The sequence below is a fragment of the Phyllostomus discolor genome, chromosome X, assembly GCF_004126475.2.
Source record: "Phyllostomus discolor isolate MPI-MPIP mPhyDis1 chromosome X, mPhyDis1.pri.v3, whole genome shotgun sequence".
NCBI lineage: Eukaryota > Metazoa > Chordata > Mammalia > Chiroptera > Phyllostomidae > Phyllostomus > Phyllostomus discolor.
This window is the reverse complement of record NC_050198.1, coordinates 34,483,679-34,511,531: the sequence shown is the minus strand read 5'-3', so window position 1 is coordinate 34,511,531 and position 27,853 is coordinate 34,483,679. Positions and strand designations below refer to the sequence as shown.

The window sequence follows — 27,853 nt, the reverse complement described above, 5'->3', positions numbered from 1 at the left end:
AAGGAGATCAAAAAAGATAAGAGCAGAAATTAAAGAAATAGAAAACAAAGACAAAATAGAGAGAAGCAACAAAGCCAAAAGTTGGTTCTTTGAAAAGACTAATAAAATAGACAAACCTCTGGTGAGATTTATCAAGAAAAAAAGTGAGAAGGCACAAATAACCAATATCAGCAATGAAAAAGACATAACTACAGATTACATACAGCAGAGAATAAAAAATAAGGGAAGTTTATGCCAATAAATTTGAGAATTCAGACAAAATGGACCAGTTCCTAGAAAACTTTAACTTACCAAAACTAACACAAGAAGAAAAAGAAATCCTGAATAGTCCTCTACCTAGTAAGAAAATTGAAGCAGCAGTTAAAACTTTTCCTACCAAAAATTAATACATGAATAAACAAACAAACAAACAAAAATAGCAGGAGGCAGAATTTTCTAGTTGATATGTGGATTACAGGTAGGTAAAGAGATACAAATTCCCTCAGCCCTGGAGGTGTCCATGTGGAACCTAAGGCAGTGGAGACCCTAGGAAGCCTGCCTCTCTCTATATGCAGCCTCCTGTAGAGATCCTTGGAGGGTGGTCCTTAGTGAAACAAGGTCTGACAAATCTCTCTACGTACCTGTAGGTGGTGAGCACAAATGAGTAACATCCAGCACTCAGTTACTGCTCCATAGTAAGTGTGCTAAGTCAGGCCAAGAAGGAGTTCAGTCACTTGGACAGCCTCTTCAGTAGCCAGTTTCTGTAATCTTCTGCTCACTGAAGACAAAGGGCCTGTGGAACTGCTGGAAGAGTCTGTGTTCGTTGCTAAGAAACACCATACACAGCCAACTTGTGACTAGTTGGAGTGGGGCTGGGTGCAGGAAGGCTAAGCTGGAGCTTCTAGAGAGTGTAACTCCAGGTAGAAGCTCTGAGACTGTCTTCACAAATATCAGATACTTTTATCCATTTGCAGCTGATGGGCCCCTTTAATGGTGTCCAGGCTAGCTGTAGGTGATGGGTCTAACAATGATGCATGTTCTGCAAATAAGAGCTTCATCATTATTTTGAAATAATTTATATGTAAGAGTTCAATTGGTTTGAAGTCTAATTACATAATCACAAGAAATTTGAATGATATATTTGTCAATGAAACAAAAAGAAAAGCTGTCAGATGCCATTTCAATTGTTAAACATTTATGAATAGTTTAAAAATTGGCTTTAAATACTTTATCACCTACTTGTACTTAGGTTTTTGTTGACCATAACTATTGAAAACCTTAAAGAACACATCATTAAAAAGTCTTGATCAGAATTTGTGTGTAGCCATATCAAGTATAAAAACCTCATATAAAATAAACATGTTATGGAGGCAGTTTTCAAATTTCTCATTTAAAAATCTGAAAAGACTTTATTTAGAAGTTTAATATTAATTCAGTTTTAAAAAAGAAAACACCAAACCAAGATAGTTTTATAGGAAAATTCCACTTAATAGACCATTCTAATGCCATGTAGCATCTTGCAGAATTCTGTAAAAAAGGGAACACTGATTCATTCTATGATACCAGCAGAACTTGAGGTGAAAAGCAAATAAGGGAAGCATGAGAAAGGAAAACCAGAGACCAATTTCACTCATGGACACAGACATAAAAATCCTAAACAAATATTAACAAACTAAACCTTCTACTGTATAAAAAGAAAAAGATCAGAACAATGTTGTATTTATAACAGAAATTCAAAGGTGGTCTAACATGAGGGAAATCTATCAATGGCATTAACACATTATCACATTATTAGAGAAAAAAAACCATAATCATCCTAAGAACCAGAAAAGGTATTTGACAAAAAATTCTATACCCTTTCATGATTTAAAAACAATAATAAAAACTTGTTAGCATAAAGTAACAGGATAGAACTTGTCATTCTTTTTAAAAAAAGATTTTATTTCTTTATTTTAGAGTGAGGGGAAGGTAGAGAGGAAGACAGGGAGAGAAACATCAATTGGCTGCAACCCAGGTATGTTCCCTGGCTGGGAATTGAACTGGCAACCTTTGGCTTTGCAGGAAGATGCTCAACTCACTGAGCCACGCCAGCCAGGGCAGAACTTGTCATTCTTTTTTTTTCTCCTTCCCCTCTCCTAGAGAACTTGTCATTCTTAACAGGATAAGGTTAGTGATGTTTCCTCTAAAATATCCAACAAGACAAGGATGCCCACTAACATCTTTTCTATTCAATAGTGTCTTGTCTTACTAAGAGGTCTTGTCCACATTAGTAAGACAAGAAAAATAAATTAAAGGCATAAAGATTAGAAAAGAAAAAACAAAACTGTCAATACTTATAGCTGACATAGTTGTTAATGTTGAAAACACAAAAGAATATGCAGACAACTTGAAAGGAACTGTGCCTTGTTGAGAAATGGAGAATTCCAGGATTTGGGGCAGGAAAATACAAGATGAGTAGGAAGCATCTTGCAGTGCCAGCAAGGAAGTGCTAAAAAACAAAAGGATGGAGGCATGTCAAAAGGATACAGGAGCCGTCCTCAAAAAGAAACCCAGTGGCCAAAGCTGGAACAACTTGAGCAACAAGACAACACACAGTAGTATTGGATTTATAAATCAGATTATATTAAATAAATATGCATGAGTTCATTATATTAAATAACTTTAATATATTAGATTAAACTCTGATTATATTAAATAAATATGCATGAATATGCACAGATATAAATAGGTACCTGAATAAATAAACATATAAATATATAAATAAGAGAAAAGAAAACAATCTTTTTTTACAGAAGAGTTCCAAGTAATATATGTAAATACATCCCCTTTCAGAGGTGGACCTTAATTCCTCTCCCTCTCCTTGCAGGTGGGCTAGATTCTTCCAAAGAACAGAGAAGGAAATGGGAGAAATAGCAACTTTATATTGGATGAACCTGGCAACCACTTTAACCAAGTGATGAAGGTCAGCATCAGCAGTGATGGCATGGGGATATCACATACCCCTGATATGATGTGATGAAAAGGGCACTTCAATTCTGTGGTGTTTTTTCCAAAAACAATCCCAGTCTAATTATCAGGAAAACTTCAGACATTTCCAAATTTAGGGTCATTCTATAGTACACCTTAAATGTGTTAAGGTCATGGAAAACAAGGAAAGACTGAGGAGCTGGCATAGACCAGAGGACACTAAAGAGACATGACAACTTCAATGCAATGCAGTATTCTGAATTGGAGCCCAGAACAGAAAGAGGACATTAGTGGGAAAAGTGATAAATCCATACAAAGTCTGAAGTTTAGTTACTAGTAATATATCAATATTGCTTTCTCAATTTTGACAACTATACTATGGTAAGAAGTATACAGGAACTCTCTGCACTATCTCTTTATTTACTTTTCTATTACTATAAAATTATTATAAAATAAAAAGTTTGGCCCTGGCCAGGTATCTCAGTTGGTTAGAGCATCATTAAGATATGCCCAGGTTGCAGGCTTGATCCCTGGTCAGGGCACAAATAAGAATAAACCAATGAATACAGGAATGAGTAGAACAAAAAATTCTCTCTCTCTCTCTCTCTCTCTCCCCCTTCCCCCTTACTCTCTCTCTCTAAATCAATAAGTAAAAAGTTTGCTTAAAAATAATAAATTTAGCAAAGTGAATGGCTATAATATCAGTATTAAAAACTGAACTTCATTTCTATACCCCTGCAAAATAAAAAACACATTACATAACAAGATCTCATTTATAATAGGAGCAAAACACATAAATACCAAGGAATAAATCTAACACAAGATATACAACACCTGTATTATAAAATTGTACACCTGAACCTTATATAACTTTACTAACCAACATCACCCCAATAAATTAAATAAATAAAAATAATTTTAAAAATAAAAGGAATGAAAAAAATACACAACTTATGTAGAAAATTACGAAGCAGTACCAAAAGATATTCAAGAATTTATTTTAAATAAAAGGATATGTCATATTCATAGGTGGAAAGATTCAACATCATAAACATATCAATTCACTAATCTATAGATCCACTGCAATTCCAATATTTTTATAGACCATAACAAGCTGATGCTGAAATGTATTTAAAATAACAAGGGCCAAGAATATATGATATTCCTAAAGAAGAATAAAATGGGAAGATTTAACTTTATCAAATAGCAAGATTCTTTATGAAGCTAAAGTAATTATTGTTCTGTGGTTAGAGACAAAAAGTTAGCCAACAGTAGAAATTCCTGAAACAGACCTATACAAATATAGAAACTTGAAGTGTGTCAGAGATGTTACTTCAGATAACTATTCACATGGAAAATAATAAAACTGACTCCCTACCTTATACCCTTATACCACACAAAGATCAATTTCTGTTAAGTTAAGGACTAAATGTGAAAGGCAAACTTTTAAACTTTTATTAGAAAAAAATAAAGAATATCTTTAAGACCTTAGGTTACATAAGACAACACACAAAAAAGTGTTATCTGTAGAGAAAAACGCTGAATTTTCAATACAATTAAAATTAGGAATTTCTGCCCTGGCTGGTGTGGCTCAGTGGATTAAGCACCAGCCTGGGAACTGAGGGGTGGCTGGTTCAATTCCCAGTCAGGGCACATGCCTAGGTTGTGGGCCAGGACCCCAGTTTGGGGGGTGCGATAGGCAGTCAATCTGTTTCTCTCACACACTGATGTTTTTCTCCTCTTTCTCCCTTCATTCCCTCCTCTCTAGTAAATAAATAAATAACATCTTTAAAATTAGGAATTTCTGCTGCAAAGACACCACAAAGAAAAAAATAAGCCACCAACTGACAGAAAATATTCAACATAGATAACTGACAAATAATGAGTATCCAAATAACTAAGTAGCTCCTACAAATCAATAAAAGTGATAAAAATAGTAATTTTAAAAATGGGCACAAGGTATTAACAGTCATTTCCCAGAAGAAGAAACATGCGCAGCCAGTAAACATGAAAAGATGCTCAAACACATTAGTGACTGGAAAAATGTTAATATAGTCCACAACGAGGTATCACTTTACACTCACTATGACAAAAACTAAAAAGTGGGAAATAATCAAGAATTGATTAAGTTGTGGGACAATAAGATTGCTTATAAATTGCTAAAAGGTGTATAAATTTGGTACTATCAGTTTAAAATACATTTTGGGCCCTGGCTGGCATGGCTCAGTCAGTTGAGTGTTGTTCTGCAAAGCTAAAGGCCACTGGTTCAATTCCTGGTGAGAACACATGCCTGGGTTGCAGATTTGGTCCCTCATGAGGACACATATGGAAAGCAACCATCAATCTTTCTCTCTCACATCAATGTTTCTCTCCCTTTCTTTTGCTCTCCTTCCCACCCTCTAAAAATAATAAAATTTTTAAAATAATAAAATAGTATACATTTTGGCACAATCTTTTCTATTTTTAAATTATACTTTACTGACTATGTTATTAGAGTTGTCCTAATTTTACCTCTTCCCCCCTCCACCCAGTACCCCCCATGACCTCAGGCAATCTCCCCACCATCATTCATGTCCGTGAGTCATGCGCATAAGTTCTTTGGCTACTCTGTTTCTTATACTGTACTTTTTTACATCCACATGGGTATTCTGTAACTACCTATTTATACTTCGTAATCCCTTCACCTCTATACCCACTCCTCCACACCCCCCACTCATCTCATCAGGCAATCATTAAATGCTCTCCATATCTATGATTCTGTCTCTGTTCTTCTTGTTTGCTTAGTTTGTTTTTACGATTCAATTGTTGATAGATATGTATTTTTGCCATTTTATTGTTCATAGATCTGATCTTGTTCTTTTCCTTAAATAATTCCCTTTAACATTTCATATAATAATGGTTTGGTGATGATAAACTCCTTTAGTTTTTTCTTGTTTAGGAAGCTCTTTATCTGCCCTTTGATTCTAAATGATAGCTTTCCTGGGTACAGCAATTTTAGCTATATGTCTCTGCTTTTCAAGACTCTGAATATTTTTTGCCAATCACTTCCAGCCTGCAAAGTTTCTTGTGAGAAATCAGCTGACAGTCTTTTGGGAACTCCTCTATACGTAACTAACTTTTCTCTTGCTGTTTTTAAGATTCTCTATTTATCTTTAACCTTTGGCATTTTAATTATGATGTGTTTTGGCGTGGGCTTCTTTGTATCCATCTTGTTAGAGAGTCTGTGCTTCTTGGACTTGCAAGTCTATTTTCTTCACCAAATCAGCTAAGTTTTCTTTCATTATCTTTTCAAATAGATTTCAATATCTTGCTCTCTCTCTTCCCCTTCTAACAACCCTATGATGTGAATGTTGGACCTCTTGAAGTTGTCCCAGAGACTGTTCATCCTAACCTCATTTTTTTAAATTCTTTTTTCTTCTTGTTCTGATTGGTTGTTTTTTGCTTCCTTATGTTCCAAATCATTGATTTGGTTCTTGGCTTCATCCACTCTACTGTTGTTTCCCTGTAAATTGTTCATTTCAATTAGTGTATCCTTCATTTCTGACTGGGTCTTTTTTATGCTGCTGAGGTCCTCACTAAGTTCCTCGAGCATCCTCATAACCGCTGTTTTGAACTCTGCCTCTGATAGAGTGCTTTTTTCCATTTCATTTAGCTATTTTTTTTCTTTTTTTATTATATTTTAATCATTGTTCAAATACAGTTTTCTCCTTTTTAATCCCAATCCATTCCCCCCTCCCACCCTCCCCACTTCCCTCCCATTACCACCCTCCCCTTAGTTTATGACTCATTTAGCTCTTTTTCTGGAGTTTTGATCTGTTCTTTCATTTGGGCCATGTTTCTTTGTCTCCTTGTTTTGGCAGCCTCCTTGTGTTTGTTTCTATGTATTAGGTACAGCTGCTTTGACTCCCTGTCTTGGTAGTGTGGCCTAATGTAGTAGGTGTCCTGTATGGTCCAGTGGCACAGTCTCCCTTATCACCCCAAGCTGGGTACTCGATGTGCATCCTTCATGTGGGCTGAGTACACCCACTTCTTGTAGTTGAGCCTTGGTTGCTATTGGCAGGTCAATGGGAGGGATTTACTTAGGACAGCCAGCTGCAAGAACTCGCTGTGACCACTGAGCACCAACCTCTGCCCTCCATGGTGGACCAGCTGTGCAGGAGCAGGGTGGTGGTGTGCTGATGTGGTCTGTAGCTGTCCACTGGGTGCACTGGCCCTGGGGTTTCCTGGGTGGTGCAGGCCAAGGTCAGACCCACCTGTGTTTTGCCTGTTGGTACCCTGCCTGACCTATAAAGCAACCTGAGATGGCTGCTACTTGTGCTGGGCTTAGAGATTCCCAGGCAAAGCCAAGCTGTGAGTCTAAGCTGCTGCTGCCAGTGCCTGGCCTGAGGCTCACTGAAGCCAGCTGTTGCTTGATAGGATTTAGGAAGTTGTGAAGCATGAGCCAAGACCAGCCATTCATATGGAAAAGCAGCTTGGGTGGGCCCATAAGTTGGGTGGGGCAGTCTGGGGATCTCCAACGTGGGTCAAACAGTGTTAGCCAGGTTGATGAATTTTCAGATATGGCACCAGCTTGCTGGCTCTGTGGGGAGAGGGCTTAGCAAAGGGACAATGGCTTCTGCTAGCCTTGATGCCAAACATGTTAGTTTCTCCCTGTGTGCCACTGGTGCCTTTCAAGCTGCTCCCCCAGTGCTGGAGCTCAGAGGAAGTGAGTCTGAGTAGGTGAGTCCCTGTATGGGTTCTTTAAGAGGAACTGCTTGAGGCTCCAGAAGTTTCTTCCACCAATGCAATCCCTACTGGTTTTGGCAACCAGAAGTTGTGGGGACTTATCTTCCTGGTACTGGAACTCTGGGTTGGAGAGCCTGGTATGGAACTATGACTCTTGGCTCACAAGATATCCCTCCCAAATTTTTGTCCACCACACATGGTTGTGGGACCAGCCTGTTCTGTGTCAATGCCCCTCCTACCAGTCTGGATGGATGTGGTTTATTTAATTCCATAGTTGTCAGTCTTCCATTCAACTCAATTTTTTAGTAGTCAGGCTTTAATTCAGCTCAATTTCTGATGGTTCTGAATGATAATTGTTCTATATTTTAGTTGTAATTTTGATGTGGTTGTGCAAAGAGACGAGCATGTCTGCCTACACTGCCATCTTGACCAGAAGTCCCCAGCACAGTCTTCTTGAGGTGAACATTTTCATGTCCTATTAACTGTCAATTCCACTTCTAGGTCTATACCATAGAAAAATGGGTTTGCATGTGTACCAGGAGACATGTATAAGAATGTCCATGAGAGCAAAATGCTGTATATGATCCAAATGCCCATCAAAAGATAAATGGATGAATGATTTATTTTACCATCACCCAACGAAATATTATACAGCCTTGAGAACGAACAAGCGACAGATACATATAAAACATAGGTGAATGTTGGAAACACAATAATGAGTGAAAAAAGCGAGTCACGGAAGACTACACAGAGTATGATTCTATTTTTTACAAAGCTCACAACCAAGTCAAATAAACAATGTAAAAGAAACATCTCCACAAATATGTACATGTGTGATATGTGTGTGTGTGTATACACACACATATATATTACACACACACACACACACACACACACACACACACATATATATATATATATAATATGAGCAAGGGAATGTTAAACACCAGACTTAGGAGACTGGTAATTTCTGGCAGGGGGTGGGGAATAGGACAGAAAATGATACAGGGATAGATGCTATTATTAATGTTGTTCTTTGTTTAGGTTGTGAGTTCTTGGGTTTTCATTATATTAATACCTTTATAACTCACGTATATAGTGTATATATTCTTTTTATGATATATCCAATATATTTCATAAGAACAAACAGAATGGGAGGAGAGTAGAAAGAAGTGAAAAATGACAACTCTTTTAGAGAATTTTACTGTTAGGGGAATAGGGAAATTAATCCACAGCTGCAAGGGGATGTGGGACAAAGAAAGTGTTATAATTTTTCAAAGATGGAAGCAATAGGAGATAGAGGGACTTATCTAAGACAAAGAAGATGATCAAAACTATGAACAGTAAAATGGCAACAAACTCACAACTATCAACAACTAAACCTAAAAAAAAAAAGCAAACTAAGCAAACAAGTAGAACAGGAACAGAACCACCGAAATGGAGATCACATGGAGGATTATCAACAGAGAGGAGGAAAGGGGAAAGTGGGGGAAAATGTACAAGGAATGAGAAGCATAAATGGTAGGTACAAAGTAGACAGGAGGAAGTTAAGAATAGTATAGGAAATGGAGTAGCCAAAGAACTTATATATATGACCCATGGACATGAACTAAGGGGAGTGGGAGAGCGGCACAGGGTGGAGGGAAATAAAAGGGAGAAAAATATGACAACTGTAATAGCATAATCAATAAAATATACTGTTTTAAAAAAGATTTTATTTATTTATTTTTAGAGAGGGAAGGGAGGGAGAAAGAGAGAGAGAGAGAAACATCAATGTGTGGTTGCTGGGGAACCACATGCATGCCTGCAACCCAGGCATGTATGTACTTTGACTGGGAATTGAACCTGCAACACTTTGGTTAGCAGCCCGCGCTCAAACCACTGAGCTATGCCAGCCAAGGCTCAATAAAATATACTTAAGAAATAAAAACAATAAAAAACAAGAACTTAAAAATAGCTGGCAGAGAACTCAGGGGACACATAGAGGTTGGGGCAAAAGTAGGTTTACAGTTGAGTACATGAAACACAGTTTATTCTTGTATTATTGTTTATGAATTATTGCACTATTTTCCATATGAATAACTATCTTTGTCCCGGCCTCTAATACAGGAAATAAAGAATTCAGAGAATTAGTTGAGGTAAATTGTTAAACAAGTAAATGGCAATAAGAATAATAACAATAACAACAACCACACACACACACAACCCAAAACTATAAGAAACCTTGAGTTTGGAAGAGTCTGATACCAGAGTTGTTAGAGTATCTAAAATGTCCAGTTTTTAACAAAAAAATTTGTGAAACATGCAAAAAAACAATAAATAATGTTTCATATACAGGGGAAAAAACAGCCAAAACAACATTTTTTGAGGGGGGCAATATTTGGGACTTAATAGACAAAGACTTAAAGTTAGCTATTATAAATGTTTTCAGAGAACTAAAGGAAGCCATCTCTACAGAATTGAATGAAAGTATGAGAACAATGTCTCACAAAATAGACAATATCAATAGAGATAGAAATAAAAAAATCTAATAGAAAATCTGGACTTTAAAATATAACAACTGAAATGAAAAATATACTTTGAGGGGCTCAACAAGAGATTTGAGCTGGCAGAAGAGAAGGGTAAATTTTATGAAAGGTCAATAGAGATTATCCATTATGAAAAGAAGACAGAAAAAAGAATAAAGATAAAGAAACAGAGCCTCGCGGTCCTGTGAGACTCCATCCATGTATCAACATACGCATTAACAGGAGTCTTAGAAAGACGAGAGAGAAAGGAGCCAAAACATCACAAATTGGGTGAAAATATTAATCTATACATTCATGAAGCTCAAGTAGAATAAACTCAAACAGATCCATACCTAGATACATAGTGAAACTGACAAAAATCAGTCAAAAGGAAAATCTTGAATGCAGCAAGAGAAAAATGACATTGCATCTAAGGGATCCTCAATAACATTAACAGCTGATTTTTAATCAGAAACCATAGAGTCCCAAAGGGGCCAGAAGACAGTGTGATGACATCTTCAAAATGTTGTAAGAAAAAGACAGTCACTGGAGAATTCCATATCTAGCCACTGTCCTTCAAACATGAAAGAGAAGTTAAGATAAACAAAAACTGAAAGAATTTGTTCCTAGCTTCAGGCTGAAATTAGAGGACAGTAAATGGTAACTTGAAGGTAACTACATAGGTATGATGAAAAAAAAAGAATTTCATAATGCTTTTGTTTTCCTATCTATTGTAAAAGACAACTGCATAAGCAATAATATTAAAACTGTGTTGACGTGCTTATAACGTACAAAGTAATTTGTATGATGATACCACAAAGGAGAGGGAACAGAGATATATTGGAGCTAAGTTTTTTATATACTACTGAAAGTTAGAATTAATCCAAAGTAGATTGATTCACATTAAGATGGTAATTGTAATTCCCAGGGCAACCACTAAGAAGTTAACTCAAAAAACATATAGTCAAGGCCCTGGCCAGGTAAGTTCAGTTGGTTAAAACATCATCCCAATATACCAAGGTTGTGGATTCATCCCCAGTCAAGGCACATCCAAGAAGCAACAAATGAATGCACAAATAAGCGAAACAACAAATTGATGTCTCTTTCTCTCTCTCAAATCAATCAATCAATATATATATAGTTAATAAGGAAATTTTAAATTTTAAGTAAAAAATATCTACTTAACACAAAAGAAGAGAGGAATTAAAGAACAAAGGAACAAAAATGACATAAAATATACACAAAGCAAATATCAATCCTTCACAATCATCCAAAAGACAGAGGAGAAAACACTTCCTAATTCATTCTATGCAGCCAGTATTACATTAATACCAAAACAAGACAATGATATTACAAGAAAACTATAGACCAATATCCCTTATGAATATCAATATAAAATTCCTCAGCAAAATAGCAAACCAAGTCTAGCAACATATGAAAAGTTTTATATAACATGATCAGTTAGGGTTTGTTTCAGCAATGCAAGGTTAGTTTATCATCTAAAAATTAATCGGTAAAATACACCACATTAATACATACAGAAAAGGCGTGTGACAAAACCCAACACCCATTCATGGCAAAAACATTCAGAGAACTAAGAGTAGAAAGGAACTTGCTCAACTTGATAAAAGGTATCTATGTAAAACCCACAGCTAATATCATACTTAGTGGAGAAAGACTTAATACTTTCACCCTAAGATCAGGAACAAGATAAGAATACCTGCTGTCATTACTTCTAGTCAGCACTGCACTGGAAAGTCTTGACTAGTCAACTAGTCAAGAAAAAAAAAAGGCATCCAGCTTGGAAAGGAAAAGTGAAACCATCTCTACAGATGACACGATCTAGTATATAGAAAATCCTAAGGAATCAACTAAAAAATGTTCTGAACTAATGAACAAGTCAGCAATGTGGCAGGATAGAAGATCAATAAACAAAAATCTATTGTATTTCTACACACTAGCAATGGACAATCAGCAAGTGAAATTAAGAAAATAATACCATTTATAACAGCAGCAAAAAGCATAAAATACCTAGGAATGAATTTAAGAAAAGAAGTGCAAAACTTGCATACTGATAACTACAAAAACACTTGTGAAAGAAATTAGAGTCTAAATGGAAAGACTTCTCATGTTCATGAATAGGAAGACTTAATGTTGTTAAATGGTGATATCTTCCAAATGATTTATAGACTCAACACAATCCTTATTCTAGCTGATTTTCTGCAGAAACTGACAGGCTGCTCCTAAAATTCATATAGAAATGCAAGGGACTTAGAAAAGTGAAAACAATCTTGAAAAAGAACAAAGGTAGAAGACTCCCAATTCCTGCTTTCAAAGCTTAACTACACAACTATAGTAATCAAGACAGTGTAGTCTGGCATAGTGACAGACACATAGATCAATAGAATAGAATTCCAAGTCCAGAAATTATGATAACCTTTAAATGTATGATTTATGGTCAATTGATTTTTCACAAGATTGCTAAGACAATTCAATGGGGGATAGAGTACCCTTTAACAAAAGGTGCTGGAACAACTAGATATTCGCATGTAGAAGAATAAAATTTGGAACCCTACTTCGCACCACACACAAAAATTAACTCAAAATGGATCATCAACCCAAATGTAAGAGCTAAAATCCATGCAATTCCTAGAAGAAAACATAGGAATAATTTTTTATGACCTTGGGTTATGGAACGGTTTCTTGGATATGATATAAAGAACTCAAATGACAAAAGAAAAATAGATAAATTTGACTTCAAAATTTAAAACTCGTCTGCATCAAAGAACTTCATCAAAAAAGTGAAAGACAACCCACAGAATAAGAGAAAAGATTTGCATTTCATATATCTGACATGAGACTTGTATCTAAAATGCTTAAAAAATTCTTACAACTCAACAATAAGAAGACAAATAATCTAATTTTAAAAGGGTTAAGGATTTGAATAGACACTTCTCCAAAGATGCACAAATAGCCAATAAACACAAGAAAAGATGTTCAACATCATTATTTATTAGGGAAATGCAAATAAAAAACCACAATGAAGTACCACTTTATACTCATTAGGATGGCTATAATAAAAAAAACAAACAATAAGCCCTGGCTGGGTGGCTTAATTGGTTGGAGCATTTTTTGGACCATACGCCAAAAGATTGTGTGTTTGATTCCCAGTCAGGGCTTATACCTACATAAAGGGTTTGATGCCTGGTCAGGGTGCCTATGGGAGGCAACTGATAGATCTCTCTCTCTCTTTCTCTCTCTCTCTCTCTCTCCCCTCCCTCCCTTCCTCTCCTTTAAAATCAATAAAGCATATCCTCTGGTGAGGTTTTAAAAAAAAGACAAACAATTAAAGGTGTTGGAGAGGCTATGGAGAAACTGGAACCCTCATACGTTGCTCATTGGAGTTTCAAATGGTGCAGCCACTTTTTCAAACATTTGGGAGTTCCTCAAAAAGTTAAACAGAGTTGCCCTGGCTGGCATAGCTCAGTGGATTGGGTGTGGGCTGTGAACCAGGCATCGCAGGTTCGATTCCCAGTCAGGGCATATGCCTAGGTTGTAGGCCATGGCCCCCAGTGGCCACACATTGGTCTCGGTCTCTCTCTCTCTCTCTCTCTCTCTCCCCCCCTCCCCCTTCCCTCTCTAAAAATAAATGAAATCTTTTTTTAAAATATATTTTATTGATTATGCTATTACAGTTGTCCCATTTCCCCCCTTCTCTCCCCTCCCCCCGTACCCCCCTCCCACCCACTTTTCCCCCCTTTAGTTCATGTCCATGTGTCATACTTGTGAGTTCTTTAGTTTCTACATTTCCCGTACTATTCTTGCCCTCCCCCTATCTATTTTCAACCTACATTCTGTGCTACTTATTCTCTATACCTTTTCCCCCTCTCTCCTCCTCCCACCCCCCTGCTGCTAACCCTCCATGTGCCCTCCATTTCTGTGGTTCTGTTCCTGTTCTAATTGTTTACTTAGTTTCTATTGGTTTTGCTTTAGGTGTGGTTGTTAATATTTGTGAGTTTGCTGTCCTTTTACTATACATGTCTTTTCTTTATCTTCTTTTCTTAGATAAGTCCCTTTAGCATTTCATAAAATAAGGGCTTGGTGATGATGAACTCCTTTAACTTAACCTTATCTGAGAAGCACTTTATCTGCCCTTCCATTCTACATGAGAGCTTTGCTGGATAGAGCAATCTGGGATGTAGGTCCTTGTCTTTCATGACTTGGAATATTTCTTTCCAGCCCCTTCTTGCCTGTAAGGTCTCTTTGGAGAAATCAGCTGACAGTCTGATGGGAACTCCTTTGCAGGTGACTGTCCCCTTATCTCTTGCTGCTTCTAGGATTCTCTCCTTCGTTTTTACCTTGGCTAATGTAATTATGATGTGCCTTGGTGTGTTTCTTCTTGGGTCCAACTTCTTTGGGGCTCTCTGAGCTTCTTGGATTTCTTGGAAGACTGTTCCCTTTGCCAGATTGGGGAAGTTCTCCTTTATTATTTGTTCAAATACGTGCTCAATCTGTTGCTTTTCCCCTTCCGATTCTGGTACCCCTATAATTCGGATATTGGAACGTTTAAAGGTGTCTTGGATGCTCTTAATCTTTTCCTCAATTTTTTGAATTCTTATTTCATCTTGCTTTCCTGCTTGGTTGATTCTATCTTCCTTCTGGTCCACTGTATTGTTTTGAGACTCATATTCCTTCCTTTCACTATTGGCTCTCCTCCTCGTATCTTCCTGCGTCTCTTTTATGGTAACCTGCATCCTTTCATCTAGATTTCGTCCAAAATCTACCAGTTCCGTGAGCTTTCTGATCACCAGTGTTTTGAACTGCGCATCTGATAGATTGGCTAATTCTTGGTCGCTCAAAAGGATGAGTCCTGGGGGGCTGATCTGCTCTGCTGAAAACATATTTTTTTTTTCCTGTCTCTCCTTTTTTTTTTTTTTTCGGTCTGGTTGCTCTTGTTACGGTGGGGGGTGGAGCCTTAGGTACTCACCAGTCGCTAGATTGTGACGTTATATGTGGGGCGGGGTGGGAGCGGGAGCGGGACGGGAGAAAACAATGGCGATAGTTCCGTTCTCCTGGACTCAGACCCTTGTCTGGGCTTCCAGGCCTCGAGTTCTGCCCTGGTCCACAATTGCTACCCCTCTGGGTCTGCCAGCCGCAGCTTGCGTACTCAGGGATCACCGCTGCCTTCTTGCGCCCCCGGATGGCTTTTGCGCCGAGTTCGTGCCAAACTTTCCCCCGACCTCCGCGTGCCGCCGACCCGAACCAGCCCCGCGCCTGCCCGGCTCGTCTTCTCCTACCAGTCCGGATGAACGCGTCTACTTCAGCTTCTTGGCTGCCCGACTTCCATTCAGATAAATCCTCTGCCAGATCTGGGTGTTATTCTGATAGTAAATTATTGTTGTAAATTATTGTTTTTCTAATCTTGGTTGTACGAGGAAGTACGGTGCGTCCACCTATTCCTCCATCTTGCCGGAAGTCTCTAAATAAATAAAATCTTTAAAAAAAAGTTAAACAGAGTTGCCATATGACTAAGCAATCCCACTCCTAGGTATTTACCCAAGAGAAAAGAAAACATAGAGGCATCCACACAAAAACTTGTACAGAAATGTTCAGAGTAACATTATTTATAACAGCCAAACATGAAAACAACTGAAATGTTCAGCAACTGGCAAATGGATAAAGAAAATGTGGTATACCCATACAATGGAATATTATTTCGCAATAAAAGTGCTACGTGCAACAATATGAACCTCAAAACCACTATGCTAGGTGAAAGAAGTCACTTATAATGACCAACATATTATATAATCCCATTTATTTGAAATGTCTAGACAAATCAATAAACAGAAACTATAAGTGCATTAGTGGTTGCCTAGGGCTTGAGGGGAGGGAGTCATGGGGAGTAACCGCTAATAAGTATGAAGCTTCTTTTGCAGGGGGAAAAATCTTCCAGAATTGGTGGTTGCATGACTCTGTGAATGTACTAAAAACTCTTTCACAGGGTGAATTTTATGGTACATAAAATATGTCAATAAAACTGTAACAAAAAGCTGGAAGCAATAACAGAATGTCTGTGTTCTAATGGGAATGATCTTGTAGAGAGGGGAATATTGATCTAGGAAAGGGAAGAGAAAATTGCTGGAGCCATGTTTCAAGTAAGTAAGACAGGACAAGATCCAGTGCCAAAATGGAAGCACTAGATTTTGATGACAGCATGGACAGTTTATCCATAAGAACAGGAAAGAGGGCAAAGTGTGTGAGTATAGATGTTTGGTGGTTGGATGTGGTTGTGGGAATCTGTGGAGGTTTACTTCTGACGGTTTTCATTGTACAGTCAAGTAGACATCCTGAGTGTAGGGTGGGAGAGAGGTACTGGAGATCTGAGGAAAGAAAAGATATGAAATACTCATCTAGGAGGATGGGAGAGTGAATGGCCTAGGGAAGTACAGTGGAACAGGTGGAATTGGATGTAGCCCAGGCTGGGGATTTGCCCCGTGAGTATGCTGAAGTGACAGAGGGCAAGGAAAGTGAGGATGCTGTGGGGTCGTGCTGGACGTGGTTTTTCCAAACCTCATAATGGAAGGCTGGCCAGAAAGAATGTGTATTGTTTTGGAAATAGATTGTAATTCCCTTTTCATTTCCTTTTAGGGGTGGCTTCTTGTCCTGTGTGACTGCTTCTTGACTTTTTCCCTCTGCATGTACACACTGAGGCAATGTAGTTTAGAGTCATGCACAAGACACGTGCCCCTTTGTCTGGGACCCCTTAAAACAAGTCTCAGACTCATGGAGGTGTGGTCCTGCTTTGCCAGTCTACTGTTGTCAGTGCTCCCTGTAACAAAGACTATGTCTGCTCCATCCAGTCCTTCTTGTGGTTTTTCTGGCTTATCTGAATGAGCAGTCCAGATTCCCAAGTTCAACCTCCTATGTTACAATTGGCTTAGTCAGCAAGATTTGGATACCTTGAAAACTCTGCAAGTTTAGTTGACTATGGGTGATGTTATGCCAAGTCAGGGGATGCCTGGAGGAATCCCCGGCTGGCCAGCATATTCTATGTGGTACGAGATGGCAAACCTTCTTAATACATGGGAACTGCCATAGGATTAGGGGGACACCCCTGAAACTCCCAATGGCTTCCTACAAGCCTTGCAGCATGTAGGATACAAGTGTGCCCTGGGGAAAAAGAAAGACCTCCACCACATTGCTGCCGCTGTGGGCTGGTTATCGTTGGCAGCACTACAGAGGGTAACTGAGAGACAGACAGAGGCAGAGGCACGTGCTGTGCATTTAGAAGAGGAACTGAAACTAGAAAGGAACATGCATCTCCTAATGACAGACAATAAGGACTCCCTAGGGAGACACTTAGAACAGAGCAGTGAGCAATTAACAGGACCTAGCATGCCACTTTGCCAGGATACTGGGATGCCGACTAGCACCCATCCATACATATATGGGCGATTGTGGCACAGTCTAATTGGAATCCTCACAAGTGCGATCCTACGGCTGAAAGTGAAAGTGACTCAGATGAAGACATCATAATAGATGAGAAAGGGAAGGCAATAAAAGTAGAAAAAGGAAAACTTATGGCTTGTCTAATTATGACTCAGAAGATTAAGACCTAAGAGTCATGGGTGCCACAGGGCACTCCAGTGCCACCTCCCCAGCAGACCTCGCACACTATGGTGTGCCCCTACTCCCCTGCCAAACTAGAAGAGCTGGCTGCTAAGTTCAGACAGAAAGGGTCTGAATCCATCACTGGGTGGTCATTGTGGCTGTGGGATATGGGGACTGATGGCATTCTGCTTACAGGGGATGAATTAAAACATATGTCTTCCGTCACCACCCACCCTTCTTTCAGACAAAGAATTCACATGGCCGAAGCCCAAGCCCGTCACACAACTACCCTGCTTATGTGGCTTATGGCTGGTTGGCTGTAGGGTGGCGTGGCCTAGTGAGGGGGGTCTACCCTTCTCTAACCCTTGCCGGACCAGTCTGCTAGAACTCCAGCAGTTCATCCGGGAGCATGTGACACACCATCTATAAGCCACACTCCAATGGGCCAGATATGGAAAGATTTACTATAGGAAAGAGGAACGGGTTGTGCAAACAGCACCCACAGCTTACTTCAGCACCCTGATGCCTATTTCGTCCACCAAGGTGGGTGATTTTGTACAAGAAGTGGCATATATAGTCATCAACCTAGGGGAAGGCAGAGCCATTGAGACAAAAAAATGAATAAAACTAACTTTAAAAAAGGACCATAAAAAGGAAACAATTCAAAGTATGAAATGTAAACTGGAACATCCAGTGAAAATGACTGGCAAACAACTATGGAATAATCTGATAAAGGCTGGGGTAGGTAAAAATAAGATAAACAAGCCTAACCACATACTTGTAAGTCTGTGGCAGTGACTGAAACCTGAGCGACAGTTCCAGCCCGTAACAACATCTACTGTCTGAACATTGGAATGGGTACCACCAACCGGAATGGTCCCATCAGTGCCTCCAGTGCTGATTCCCTGCTTGGTTGACTTCATGGTGGCCCTGTTTGTGGAGTTGCTTCTGGCCCATCTGGAGGACTATCCACGAAGAGAGGTCTTTGCATAGGGCGATGGCCGAGGGACCTGCTTACGGGGACCCAGTGGGAACTGGAGGCCACATGTACAACTTGCTATTTACTGGTCCCCAAAGAACATACAAAGAGTGTTGGCTTTAGTTGATACTGGTGCAGAATGCTCTCTTATTTATGGTAACCCAGACAGACTTGGGGGGCTCATAACTTCCACTGATGGGTACGGGGAACAGTACATTCAGGTATGAGCTGTGATACTTACTCTTGGAATAGGGTGTTTACCACTATGCCCCAATAAGGTGGATGTCTCCCCTATCCCTGAGTATATCCTAGGAATTAACATTCTAGCTGGTATGCACCTGCAGACCGCCATGGGAGAGTTTTGCTTCCAAATATGGGTTGTGAAGGCCATTTTGAGGGGGCAGGTGTCTGGCATGCTCTTCCCACTCCCCAAACCTATGTCCCTTCCCACTCCCCAAATCTAGAATAGTGGACACCAAACAATACTGACATCTGGGTGGCCATAGGAGATTGGGGAGACCATAGAAGAATTGGCTAAGGTGAACATTATCAGATCAGCCCACAGTCCCTACAACTCACCTGTGTGGCCCATTCAAAAGCTGGATGGAACTTGGCGCATGACTGTAGGTTATAGAGAACTAAATAAGGTGATTGCCCCTCTCTTTGCAGCCATGGCTAACATAGCTAGCCTGCTAAACCAGCTCAGCCATGAGCTGGGCACATATGTATTAGATTTAACTAATGCCTTCTTGTCTGTCAATATTAATCCTGAAAACCAGGACCAGTTTGCCTTCGCCTGGGAAGACCACCAGTGGACATTCACTGTTGTGCTTCAGGGTTATCTGCACTGCCCTACTGTTTGCCATGGCCTTGTGGTTGAAGACTTAGCTATATGGACTATACCACCCTCTGTGAAATTATACCATTACATTGATGATATTATGCTGACCTCTGATGCTCTTACAGAGTTAAAGCGCACTGCTCCTCAGCTGTTGGCTCACCTCCAGGGTTGAGGATAGGCAGTCAACAGACCTGGACTGTCTGTCAGATTCCTGGGTGTTGTTTGGTCAGGTAACACAAAGGTGATGCCTGCTGTCATGATAGGTAAATTCAGGCATTCCCCATCCCGCAGAAGCTGAAGCAATTACAAGAATTCTTAGGGTTGTTGGGGTACTGGCAGGTTTTCATACCACACTTAGCTCAGCTAGTACACCTTCTTTATCACCTCACCCACAAAGGAGCCACCTGGGACTGGTGGGGGGGCATGACCAGGCCTTTAAGGCCACCAAGCAAACAATGAGGACCATACAAGCACTGGGGGTCATTGATCAATCTCAGGCATGTGATTTAGATGTCCACGTCACCCCTGATGGCTGTACTTGGGGCCTCTGGCAATGGGAAGGGCACACCAAGGTGCCATATGGCTTCTGGTCCCTGCTCTGGAAGGGGGTGGAGGCTCGATGCAGCACAATAGAGCAACAAGTGAACACTCTTTACCAGGCTCTCTTGGCTACTGAAGCCATTACCAGACTGGCTGAGGTTCAAGTACACACTATCTATCTCATTGCTGGGTGGGTACAGGACATTATAAACCAACCCAAGAGCTCAGTAGCACAGATGGCCACTCTGTGTGGAGTGCATATCTCCAACAGAGAAGCAAACTAGTGATGAACCCTCTGAGCCAAAACATGCAGCAGCTCCTGGGCCCCATTACTTACCAAGACATGGGCATGGAGGTCCCTACTCTTCTTCCCACGCCTGGGCCTACTATTAAAGAGGGATGAGCCCCTGTGCCTGAGGATGCCTGGTACACGGGTGGCTCCTGCCATGGCCAGCCACCCTCCTGGAGGGTAGAGGCCTACCAGCCCAGGACAGACAGCATATGGATGGAAGATGGCTCAGGACGAAGTAGTCAGTGGGCTGAGTTAAAAGCTATCTGAATTGTCATAACCCAAAAACATGGGCCAGTGACCATCTGCACAGATAGCTGGGCAGTATACAAAAGACTGACCCTGTGGCTGCATCGTTGACAACAAAATAATTAGCAAATGGCTCAAGAACCCTTGGCGGTGGGCAAAACTTACTTAAAAATTTATGAACACAGCCTAAAACAATGGTAACTCTTTACCATGTCAATGGACACCAACCTCTCTGCAGCCTTGGCAATGCTGAGGCTGACGGCCTGGCACACACCCACTGGTTGGAGGAGGTTCCAGCAGAAGACATGGCCCTGTGGCTCCACAAAAAAAAATGCAGCATGTGGGACAGAAGACTATAAAAAGTGGTAAAAGATTGGGGCCTACTTCTCTGCTACTCCAATGTAGTCACGGCCTGTCAGCAATGTACCATCTGTGTAGAGAAGCACCCTCACTGGCTACCCCAAAATACAGTGGCCTGTGACAGGGGGACACCGTGCTGACCAACTGGCAGGTTGAATACATTGGCTCCCTGCCACTATCTGGAAGCTCACACTGTGCCTTCCCATGTGTGGACATGACTACTGGCTTTCTGAAAGCAGACCCATGCCAGCGGGCCACACAGTGAGCCACCATCCTACACCTAAAGCTGCTCTGTACTGCCTATGGGAGCCTGGATGACATTGAAAGTGACCAAGGCACCCATTTCATGGGACATCAAGTACACAAATGGGCAGATGCCCTCAATATAGATCGGAGAGCCCATCTACCATACAACCCCACTGGAGCCGGCCTCACTGAAAGGTACAATGGCCTCTTGAAAGACACCCTGAAGACAGAGTCTAGTTCATTTCAGGGGTGGACAACTTGCCTGTGTGCCTGAGAACCTTGAATGAATGGCCTTGGGTAGAACAAGCATCTCCTGTCACCATCCTCACTAAACCTTGGGCAGCACCTATCCACCTGCAGTTAAGTACACAGGAGCCTCTGCTACATCCAAGTTGGGACAACAAAATAACATGCTCTTGCCAGTGCCCCAAGATCTACCCCCAGGGAAATGTACCCTCACCTGGCCCTGGCAGGTGCAGGTACAGTCCCACTGGTGTTCCTTGGTTGCTCCTTGGGGGGGCAGGGACTTGTCATGGGGTTGCAGCTGACACCCATTATGGCCTCTTGGCCCCTTACCCTTATTTGTTACAACAAACAGCAAATCTCAGTTCTTAAGGGAACTTATGTAGCCTCTAGTTTGGCAGGTACGCATACCTCCCTTGGTCTTTCGACCATAGGAGGCCCTTAGCCTAGGGCCAGATAAGGTGTGGTATCAACCAAAGGCCAGGGCATCCACCGGTCAGTGTAACCATATTAACCAAAGACCAAATGTTGCATGTGTATTGCTAGACTGCCAAGATCTACCTTTATCAGTTCCTATGAAACATCTCTCTTATCAGCCCTAGACTCTGCTCTGGAAACTCCTTTTTACAGTGGGTCGGTAGGCTAGCAGCCGTCAGCAACTGTTCTGATTGCTGGGTCTACACTGAATTTCCCACTGCTGCCTTCACCAGCTTACCATGGTGGATATGCCCTGTGAACCAGACACCTTGGGACTGGCTTGAAGGCTGGAAGGCTCCTGACCACCTCTTCAAGCAGATGCATGAAAAGGTGTTTTCCCTCATGAGGTAACAGGCCAACCGCACCAGGCCATGGCTTTTGTACACAGTTTGGGATGGTGTGGGGTGGCTGTCAGCATTACAGGTAGAGGTGCCACAACCCCTGCCCAAATGTATTGAATGTAGAAATACTACTGTAAATGACACTGTTTAGCTCATGGGGAGGATGCCAGCAGTTCTATATAAGAAGATAATGGTAATAACTGCTACAGACCACTGGAGATGGACTACTCGGGAGACACAGGCCCATCCCATCCCATGGGGAGCTCTGTGGACCTGTGGCCAATGTGGTTGGCCTTACCTCCCATTTAATTGGACTGGGCATTGCACCTGGGGAGAACCATACATCCCAAGGTGAGTGTTAAATACTTTTCCATGCATCCCTTGAAATTGGGACTCATTTCAGGCATGCTATCGAGTCAAGTGCTCTGACAGGTGGTTCTACCCCCAGCCATGTTTGTGCCCCCTGTGGGTACTGTTCTAACCCATGAAGCCCTTAAGGCCCTAGAAAATCACACTGCAATAGTCCTCAACCACAGCAGACATGCTACAGCCCTGGTTTCTGATGAGATAACTCAAATGAGGAAAGTTGTGCTGCAGAACAGAATGGCATTAGACTTTCTCAGTGTCACCCAAGGGGGTGCCATTCTGCACACCAAGTATTGAGCATACATCAAGATAATTCTCACAGTGTATCCCAAGCCTCAACTTCCCTAGAAGCTGAAATTAATCATATATTGTCCATAGCCTCTGATCCGTTTACAACTTGGTGGAATTCTCCAGGTTCCTGGTGGCACTCCCTTCTCCTAGGTCTCTTTGGGTTTTGTCTTGCATTGTTGGTCTTGGGGTGTAGCCTTTGCTGTATCTGTGACATATTAATGCAGTGTGCCAACACGCTCACCACACAGGTCCCCTATGAGAAGAATGTAACATGAAGAATGTGAGGTGGAGGAGCAATGTCGGGGTGGAGTGTGGGGTCATGCTGGATATGGCTCTTCCAAACCCCATAATGGAAGGCTGTCCAGAAGGCCGCTGGCCGGAAGGAATATGTATTGTTTTGGAAATGGATTATAATCCCCTCTTTATCTCCTTTTGGGAGGGGCTTCTTGTCCTATGTGACTGCTTCTTGACCTTTTCTCTTTGCACGTACACACTGAGGCAATGTAGTTTAGAGTCACACACAAGACATGTGCCCCCTTTGTCCGGGATCCCTTAAAACAAGTCTTGGACTCATGGAGGTGCGGTCCTGCTTTGCCAATCTGCTGCTGTTGGTACTCCCTGTAATGTGATAAAGTCTATGTCTGCTCTCTCCAGTCCTCCTTGTGGTTTTTTTCAGCTTATCCAAACAAGCAGTCGAGATCCCCAGGCTGGACCTCCTGTGTTAGAGATGTATGCAAGGGAATGACTATAATGATGGATCATGGAATCCAAGCTGATTCAAGGGAGGACACAGGAACATGAAAGAAGCAAAGGGTAGTGAAAATGTTCCATCCTAGTGCTGCTGAAGGATTATTGGAGTTGGGGTGCTAGGGGGAATGAACTAGAGGGACAATAGATATGGGATGGACAGCAGGATGCTGAAACAGATTATGAAGGTGGTGTCATCACAGAGACTGGTAAGAAGGGTATGGCTATCGGAGTGCGTGGCTGAGGTGGGGTTGCAAGGCAAAAGCATTGTAGGAGTGTAGATCATAGAAATAAGAGACAAGAAAAGAACACTGGAAGGGTCATCTGCAAAGACATTAAAACTACCAAGAAGTAGGACTGGGCCAATGTTATAAAGAGTGACAGGAAGCTAGGAGCTAAATTCTTCCAGGGATAACACATGACAGGGCTAGGTATGTGTTTGTCTGTACCTGACTATAACACAGATGGGTGGGAGATGGTATGGTCTGATGATCTGAGATTTTTTAAAAAGGTAGTTGATATTTACATAATCCTAAAATATCCAAAAATTATATATTAATTATAAAGGAAAAGAGTAACTATAGTGGAGAAACCTGGCAGTCACCACCTTAAACAGTCAAAATGAACAAAACCTTACTGGGACAAGCTGATATCAAGTGCCTCCTAATACAAAGCACTACTGACACATCTCTTCTGTGGCATTCTTGCCCGAATTCCATAACTTCACTCTCATCACCTGGAAACATCAGACAAACCAAAATTCCATAAAATAACTGGCCAGGGCTCTTCAAAAATATCAGAGTTATGAAAGACAAAAAAAGACTAAAGGACTGTCCCAGATTGGAATAGCCTAAATGACAACTAAATGCAATGTGGGATCTTGAATTCAATCCTAGAAGAGAAATATGATATTAGTGAAAAAAAAAAACACCTGATGAAATCTGAATAAATTCTGTACTTTCATTAATAGTATTGTACCAGTGTTAATTTCTTAATTTTGATAATTGAATTGTAGTCATATAATTTCTTAATACTTGAGAAATCTGAGCAATAGATATAAATGAATTCTTTGTATTTTTTACAACTTTTTAAAAGTCCGAAATTATTTTTAAATAGAAATTTTAATTCTAAAAGGCAGGTTGTTTAAGATAGAGGGAAATAATGTCTGGGAAGGTCAATTAGAGTGAGGATAACTATCTCCATCTCCTGGCCTCTTGGTAAGAGGAGTATGAGGGGGCTAATAGGGAGCAAAGTGCTCAGGGGAAAGGCAGGTTTGTATCCAAGCAGTTGTTCTCAGTATGGGGACGGACAATCATGGGGTGTATGGGGGAATTTTTAAAGATTACTTTATTGTTGTTCAATTACAGTTGTCTGTATTTATCCCCCACACTATGGGGGAATGTTTGATTGCCACAATTGGACATCACTGGTGACATTTAGTGGGCATGGACCAAGGATGCTCAGCTGCACAAGACAGCTCCACACAGCAAAGAACTGTACCACATTCCATACAACTTTAGAATGTCCCACCAGACAATCATGTACGTAAAAAACCTGTTCATCATTCATTCATTCAACATTTACTAAGAAAGCCTACTATGTGCCAGGCACTGTTTTACGTAGGGATGCATCAGGCACGTGCACACACACACACACACACACACTCACACATCTGCTCTTCAAGAGCTTACAATTGAATGGGAAACTAGACAATAAGAAACATAATAAAAATATGAATTTTATACTCTGTGAGAAATTGAGGGGCACTATGAGAAAAATAGATAAGGGTATTGCTAGAGGAGAACTGCAGTTTTAAAAAGGATGGTCAGGGTAGGCTTTATTGAGAAAGTGACATCTGAGTAGAGGCCCAAAGGAAGTAAGGGCATGAGTCTTGTGCCAGAAAAGCATTCTAGGTACAGGTGATGGTTCATTACAAAACCCTGAAGTGGAAGTGTGCCTAATGTGTTCAAGTAGAGCAAAGGAGGCTAGGAAGGGTGGCAGAGAGACAGCAAGTGGGGAGAATGGTAGGAGGTAAGATCAGAGAGGTTATGAAGGCCAGGTCATAGATTTTAATATATACTGACTTTTCCAGAAGTTCAACAACTACATAAATTCAGGGAAGATTGCACTTTATGTATATGTACTTTATGTTTAGAACTTTATGAAGAATTGTTCCTCATCTAGGAAAACTGCATCACTCTACCCGTGGTTTCTGAGTCACCAATCAACATACATGTAGCCGTCACCTTCCCAGGTCCAATATAATTTTATGCAAGACCATTTCATTATGTCTTTTTGTGGAATTATATCCAAGCTTTTACATATCAAAATATATAGTTTTATTATAAATTACTCTTCCTTTACTTCTCTTTTATATTACAATTAGAACATTATATTGATTTTGGGGAATTATGTGTATAGACAGATTCTATTATCTTTGTACTTCATTTCAGAAGTGAAGGGGGCATTTCACAATCTACATTGTAAAAACAGGGTGTTGGATGCAATAGGTATGAGAACCACTAAGGAATGGCAGGAAATTAAGAGACTGTTCAGAAGCCAGAGAGAGAATGGAGGGGATTTTGCTGATGGTTGAAGGTGAGTTCCAGAAGGCCTAGTAAAAGGATTTCAAGATGGGGACTGAAGGGCCGTCTGGGGATGTCACTAGGAGACCCCTGGTCTACTTGTGGTGAATAACATGATACAGGGTAAAGGGCCTGATCCACCATTTCATCTAAGTTGCTCCTCACCTGGGGGTCTCTACCTGTTTAACACAGTAGGCTGGGGAACAAAGAGGGTGTCTCCTCAATGAGGCCAGAAGCAGCCCAAGTTCATACTCCAATTCTTACCCACAGAACAGCCCAGAGCCCCAGGCTAAGTTCATAGTTGCTCTCAGGCCAAATTCATTACTATAAACAATGCACCTTCAACCTATTTAGGGATGGAAAAGAGACAAGTAGAAGGAGAAAAAACAATAACAGAGAAAAGCAGAAGTATTCAGAAAGAAAAAACAATGAGGGGGTAGATTCAGAGACAGAGAGAAAACAAAGCCAAACATCAAGAGAGATAATATTCTTTTCACTCATGACCGTGGTTATTTATTGAATATTTTCTAGGGGCTGGGCACTGGGCAAAATGATGCACATGTATTGTCTCAGGTGGAGATTATTAGATCTCTGTTTGACAGATGAGGAAACTGAGGCCCACATGGATGAAGGAGATGGCTCAAGGTCTCATGGCTAGTTTTAACAGGATCCAGCCTTCTAGGTCTGGGTTGTCTAGTATGTCTCAGAGAGGGAGAGAAATAGAAAGATAAAGACAGAAAGATGGAGATAGAGACAGACTGCAAGAGGGAAAGGTGGGGCAGGGACTTACAGACACACACACAGATGATCACGTGAGCTGCATAACCGCACATGTTTTCTAAGAGATGGTGGGGGGAGGCAGAGGGCATGGGCGGTGGGCTCCACAGGGTACTCACCTGGTCTCAGTCTGGGGCCGCAGGGGCGCTAGCCCTCCCTTTGCCACCCGCGCAATCCTCCGCAACCCGCAGACCTAGGGTTGAGAGGCCACCCAGGTAAAAGCTCGCCAACTCCCCATCCCTCACACACTCCCGTCCCGCCTCTTTCCCCCGAGCCTCCGATCTCGGTCTTTACCGTCTCTCACCGGACACCTCCTGCCGTTCACGCCACAAGCGAGCAGGTTCCAGGAACCGAACTGGATCTTGAGAATACCCAGGTGGTCCCTTCCGCTGGCTGGAGCTTGAGCTGAGTCTCTGGCTCCACCGCTACCTACAGCCCGGGGTCTCCCATTGGAGGAGTGCCCTCCTATATTTCCTGGGATTGGCTGAAGATGGAAACACTATTTTTACTTACCCAGGCCCCCCAACCCCAGGCCGGGATCCAAGCGGAAGAAAACTCTGCCTCTTCATGGGTCTTTGATTGGCTGACAAGCCAAACCCACCCTTTAATAGGATTTGATAGGGCGGGAGGACCCGTCATTCCCGTTGTGGGGTCTATTCAACTAGGCTTCAGGAGGTTATATGAGAACACCCAGGCGCTAAACCCAAAGTGGGGCCTGACACAAGTCACCGAA

At 41.2% G+C, this 27,853-nt stretch overlaps 1 long non-coding RNA gene across 1 annotated transcript; it reads right to left on the bottom strand.

Moving 5' to 3' along the window:
* Nucleotides 1–51: 51 nt before the first annotated feature.
* Nucleotides 52–27,554, bottom strand: LOC118498477. The gene is made up of 3 exons (XR_004900963.1): nucleotides 27,425–27,554; nucleotides 27,240–27,313; nucleotides 52–1,018 (listed from the first exon to the last, which is right to left on the bottom strand). It is a non-coding gene; the product is annotated as an uncharacterized LOC118498477 (long non-coding RNA).
* Between the last annotated feature and the right edge of the window lie 299 nt (nucleotides 27,555–27,853).